This window comes from Dasypus novemcinctus, chromosome 7 (genome assembly GCF_030445035.2).
Source record: "Dasypus novemcinctus isolate mDasNov1 chromosome 7, mDasNov1.1.hap2, whole genome shotgun sequence".
NCBI lineage: Eukaryota > Metazoa > Chordata > Mammalia > Cingulata > Dasypodidae > Dasypus > Dasypus novemcinctus.
In genome coordinates, this window is record NC_080679.1 from 51,030,752 (window position 1) to 51,036,725 (window position 5,974).

General features: G+C 32.9%; 1 non-coding gene across 1 annotated transcript; it reads left to right on the top strand.

Moving 5' to 3' along the window:
- The first annotated feature begins 1,792 nt into the window (after positions 1 to 1,792).
- Positions 1,793 to 1,896, top strand: LOC111765337 (U6 spliceosomal RNA). The gene has a single exon (XR_002797709.1). It is a non-coding gene; the product is annotated as a U6 spliceosomal RNA (small nuclear RNA).
- Positions 1,897 to 5,974: the final 4,078 nt, after the last annotated feature.

Consider the following 5,974-nt stretch of genomic DNA (forward strand, 5'->3'; position numbering starts at 1 on the left):
AAATTGATGATTCAGAAACAGACCTTCACATCTATGGTCAGGTGAATTTTGATTAGCCTGTCAAATCCACCCAGCTCAGGCAGAACAGTCCATTCAACAACTAGTGCTGAGAGAATTAGATATCCATAGTCAAAAGAAGGAAAGAGGACCCCTATCTAACACCTTATACAAAAATTAACTCAAAATGGATAAAAAACCTAAATATAAAAGCAAGAACCATAAAGTTTCTAGAAGAAAATGTAGGAAAATGTCTTCAAGACCTGTTGTAGGTATGGGATTCTTAAAGGAGGTAAGAGGAGGACTGAGATAGACTTCTGATGTTTAATGTACATAGAAGTTTTAATTAGCTTTACTGTAAAAGTGTGGAAATGTATAGAATTGATGGAGCACATTATAGTGAGTATCAGCTGGTTTATAAATAGGAATGTGGCTGAAATGGTAGTCTAGGGATGTAAATGCCAATTGACAGAAAGCTAGGGAATGATCTAGGGACTGAATAACACAGTAAACCCAGAGGTGGATGAGAATTGTGTATGATGGTACAGATATAGAGTGTCCTTTGTGAGCTAGAGCAGATGTACATCACTATTGTAGGGTGGTGGGAATATGGAGAAGCATGGGAAAAATACAACTGGAATGGACTATGTAATGTGATTAGCAGTAATAATGTAATATTTGTGCATCTATGCCAAAGATGTACTATGTTGATAATGGGGAAGCATGGAAAAAGTGTGCAAAATGTACGCTATGGGCTTGGTAATAAACTGATGATATAATCTCATAATTGGTAATGAGTGTTCCACCATGGTGTGGTGTGTTGATAGAGGGGTGTTGCATGGGAATTCTGCACATGTGCATGATTGTTTTATAAATTTACAACTTCTGTAATAAAAATATATTTAATAATAATAGAGTAGGTTGGGGGAAAAGACACCAAATGTAAGATAAGGACTATAGTTATTTGTAAGATTTTGACAATATTCTTTAATAATTTGTAAATGTATCTCACAACAATGCAAGGTGTTTGTGGTAGGTTGATTTATGGGATCCCTATATGATGTCATGCATGTTTTCTTTGTAAGTTCACAACATTTACCATACACTTAGTGTTTATGTATGGTCATGTATAAATGATATAAAAAATAATGATAGAGTGAGTTGGGGAAAAATACTTTGGTTAGTAGTAGCATTTTGAGGATGCACTTTCATCATTAGTTAAAAACGTTTCACAACAATACAAGGTAATCATGGTAGGGTGAGGTATAAGAGCCCTGTATGATGTTATCTGCAACTATTACTATAGGCTTATTGTTTATAAATGTTTATGTATGACATATATACTTCGATAATTTTTTTTAAAAAAGGAAAAAATGTGTGTAATCTTGGAAGGACTTTACATAAATGGCCAAGTGTGTAACCTGTAAAAATTAAGCTGCTTGGATTTACATAATATACAGAACAGAGCCCAAATGTCTAAATGTATATTCTTTTCTGTACTTCCATTTCAGCAGAATTAATGACAGGGAATGACAAACTAATTTTTAAATCTTATTTAATTTTAATTAATTTTAATTTAAATGGTCACCTCTTGTTAGTTGCTACTAAATTGGAAGGTACAGATCTAGACTAATGCTTTATATGTAATACATCCTTAATAAATGATTAGTAATTGTGATAGAAAGCACTTCCATTTTCATAATTTAATGCATCATCCTCTCATATTTTTCTTTTATGGCATTAGTAATGTCATCCTCTAAAGAAGGACTGTTAGTATTTTATTTGAATGTGTAAAGTGCTTGCTTCGACAGCACATATACTAAAATTGGAACGATACAGAGATTAGCATGGCCCCTTTGCAAGGATGACACGCAAATTCGTGAAGCATTCCATATTTTTGTATTTCTTACACTCTTAGAATAGTCCTGGAACATAGTATATACTTAATAAAAATACTCATCATTTAAAAAATAAAATAAATTTGTAAAAGAGCCACTACTAAATAGTTTGAATTTCCCCTTATCTCACCTCTCACTATTAGTAAGAATGAAACAAACAAAAAACTCCAAACTTTTTTCCTAAAAAAGTGTGGTTAGATCACATTATTGGTTTAACATTTATAGTATTTATAATATCTATCTGAAAATAATAGTAAAATATTTGCACATAAAATAGAACCTTGCAGAGTAAGTCTAGGATATGAAATGCCTATGAATTTCATTTCCATGTGCTAATTAATTACTATTTTATGCATCAGCGTTTGAGACTGGAGGACTTAATTCATAAAAGGAATTCTCATGATTTGAAACTAAACAATGAAAAATTGAACAAAGTTGGCAAATTTATCTTCATGTTATTAAGGTTAATTGTAAAATTAATTAGGTGTACTTGCTACTTTGATTTGAATAATATACCCTTATTTAGAGTTGGCCAAAAATTTGGAAGTTTGAATAGTAGTATATGTAATATAAATTTAATAAAACTTTTTATAATAGTTCAGGAACTATAAAATTTTGAAAATACAATTTAACGTAACTCTGGGATTCTCTAATGTTCTCATTACATATATCATGATATTGATTCTTTCAAGTTTTAAATTTCTTATTCCCCTTTTCATAGTATTATGTTTTGTAGAAATTTTGCATAAATAATAAAAAAACAAACCCAAAGTTGAATGCAAAATTATCTTTCTATTCACATCAATGGCAAGGTCATTTTCTCCTAGATATATCTAGGTATATTAATAAAATGAAAACTGCTTTTGACCACTTAGTGGTATTTTTGTCTCAGAAATTGTATTTAAAGGTAAATTAAATAGTATTTCAATGGAGAAATCTTCTTCTCCACCCCTGATGTTTCTTTCCTAGAAAGGGACCTTAGCGAACATTACTCAAGGCTCTGGTATTATTCCTCCACTTGAAAGAGCAATTACTAATCTGTAGGTGAATTTGGACAGGATAACCAAGATCATCTGTGCTCTACTCACTTTTCTTTGTTTTGCAGCTGTCTTCAGGATGTTTTCTCTTGAAGGATCTAGTCTAGTTTATGATCTTGCCCTCATCCAGCATTTCTTGGAGGCTGGGTGGACAAGTCTGCCTATTTATTGGCATTCAGAATTTTATTAGTTTTCCATTGCTACTGTAATAAATTATCACAAACTTAGTGGCTTAATGAAAATACAATTTTCTGTTTCTGTAGGGTTCAATTCTAGGTTGGCTTTATGGTTTCTCTGCCCCAGGTTTCCCAAGGCCAAAACTGAGAGGCTGGGCCATTGAGACCTTTCCTGGGGTTTCTGGAAAGAATTCATTTCTAGGCTCATTAGGTTGTTTACCGAATCCAGTTTATTGAAGGTTGTAGTGTAGGACTGAAGTCCCTGTTTTGTTTCTGGCTGTCAGTTGGGGTCATTCTTTGTACTTGTGCCCCTAGAGGCTGCCTGTGTTCCTTTTCATGATTTCCATCTAGCTCCCCTCTAGCTCTAGCAGGTTAAGTCCCTCTCAAGCTTCAAATCCTGCCAAACCTCTCCTTCTGCCCCACCTATTTTACTCCAGACAAAGAATGTTCTCTGCTTTCAAAAGCTTATGTGATTAGATCAGACTCATATGGATAACTAAAAATAATCTCCCGATTTTAATTCTGTAACATTAATCATGTCTGCAAAGTCTATTGAAGCACATTGCTTTTAGTCTGTAATTTATAGGAATAAAGGAAATATTTACATTTCCACATTTACTGTTTCATTGTTTCAACTTATTTTAATAACTCAGGAGGGAAAGAGGTTTCCTATTTATTGAGGGTCCCTTCAGAGATTCTAACGTTTTTACTGAGATATTATTACAGGCCTTCAAAAAAACTTTCACTCTTTAAAGCTATGTCTCAATAAGAAATATATTGTCTCATTAAACCAAATGAATTATTCTATAGACCTAAAGACTCATGCCTCATTTACATAAAAAGCCATTTGAGTTTTTGAAGAAGTACCCATACAACCAAATTAATGTGGTTGATATATCGCTATAATATGCATAATCTCTATTATCAAATTCATAAATAATTTACATAAATAATGAAGAAACTAGTTATAAAATTATTTTTCTACATTTAAAGTATAAACTTTTAAAATATTGTTTGCATGTATTTTCTATTCAAGGAAAAATTATTATTGTCATTCAACATATTTTTTTTTTTTAAGATTTATTTATTTATTTAATTATCCCCCTCCCCCGATTGTCTGTTCTCTGTGTCTATTTGCTTCCTCTTGTTTCTTTGTCCGCTTCTGTTGTCCTCAGCGGCACGGGAAGTGTGGGCGGTGCCATTCCTGGGCAGGCTGCACTTTCTTTCATGCTGGGCGGCTCTCCTTGCGGGGCGCACTCCTTGCACGTGGTGTCCCCTACGCGGGGGCCACCCCTGCATGGCACGGCACTCCTTGCGCACATCAGCACTGCGCATGGGCCAGCTCCGCACAGGTCGAGGAGGACCGGGGTTTGAACCTCGGACCTCCCATGTGGTAGACGGACGCCCTAACCACTGGGCCAAGTCCGTTTCCCCTATATTTTGTTTTTAATTGTCAACAGTAAATACCAAAAAAGTTGTTTCCAGAAACAATATTATTATGAATGATCTTTCTCTTCAAAATGTTTAAGTAAACTTTTAAAATAAGGAGTTTAGTCTTATGAAGCTATTCCTACATTATTAGGGAATACAGTATATATTCATACTTTTCTTCATATTTGTCTATTTTCATTTCACAATTTAGATGGATGATGATCTTACTGAAAACTTGGTAAAATATAATTTCTCTTACAGTATATAAAAAGTAATAAAGTTTGGAACATTGTGCAGTTTTCTTTCAGAAATCAATGTCATTTTAAATATTGGATCCATATACCTCTAGAATTAACTTGATCTTGTATTTATTTATTGCTATTTCACTAATTGATTGAGTCATTCTTTCCTATAATAATGATTTATTAAACAGCTCCCATTTATTGGAAGAGGAATACAGTTATCTGGCTTAGTCCTACCCTAAGAAGTTTCAAATTTAGTGGTGAAATCAGATATCAAGAAAAATGAAAATATGTATTAAGGGTTATGATAGCAATTCCATGAAAGCACAGAGTTGAGCAACCTGATTTGGACTAGAATACTGAGGAAACATTTCAGGTAATGTGTTCTGAATTTCAAAGTCATTATGTTCTATAGACCTCATGGTCCTTCATTTTGAAAACCTTGCAGTCTTTCATTTCTAGAACAGTTTTCTAAGATTAGGGATTCTTCAGTGTGATAGAGATTAGACAGTCAAAATAGTTGCTACTACATGTGAATAACATTTTACTGATGATGATGTTTACCAAAAGCGTGTTCTATTTGTCATTAAAAATGAGACATATTGGGTAAAGTTAAAGATCATAAAACTGATTAATGCCAGCATAATTTTTCAAATTATGGTCCAAAATCCTTATTTCAAATGTAGGAGTGTGTGTATGTATATTTACATGTGTATGAATAAATATTTCTCTAAAAAATATTTTGCCACCTAAAAGAAAGAGAGATGGATAAAATCCTTCCCCCATTGTGCAAGTGTCATTCTGTCCTTGGCATTTTCCAGAAAAAATTATCAATTGTCCAAAGATCTAGACATATTTTGTTTAAAGACATATTAGAAGATATGCTTGCACTTTTGGAACTTATAACAGGTATAATGATTTGACTGAAGCAAAAAGGTACATAAATAGTTAAAATAAGAGAGAGAGAATGAATTTGTGAAAAAAAAACTAAGGACAAATACACACTGTGCACAAATACTTTCTATAGATGTGTTGGCATCCACGAAGGAGTAAACATTAAGAAAAATAGATCTTTCAAACAATATTGAAAAACAAGAGAAAGAAACAGAAAAGAAACATGAACCTGATTAACATAAAAAGAGAAAATTCTTGCTACTTATTAGTCCAAGGGTAAGAAAATTTTAGAAGACTTG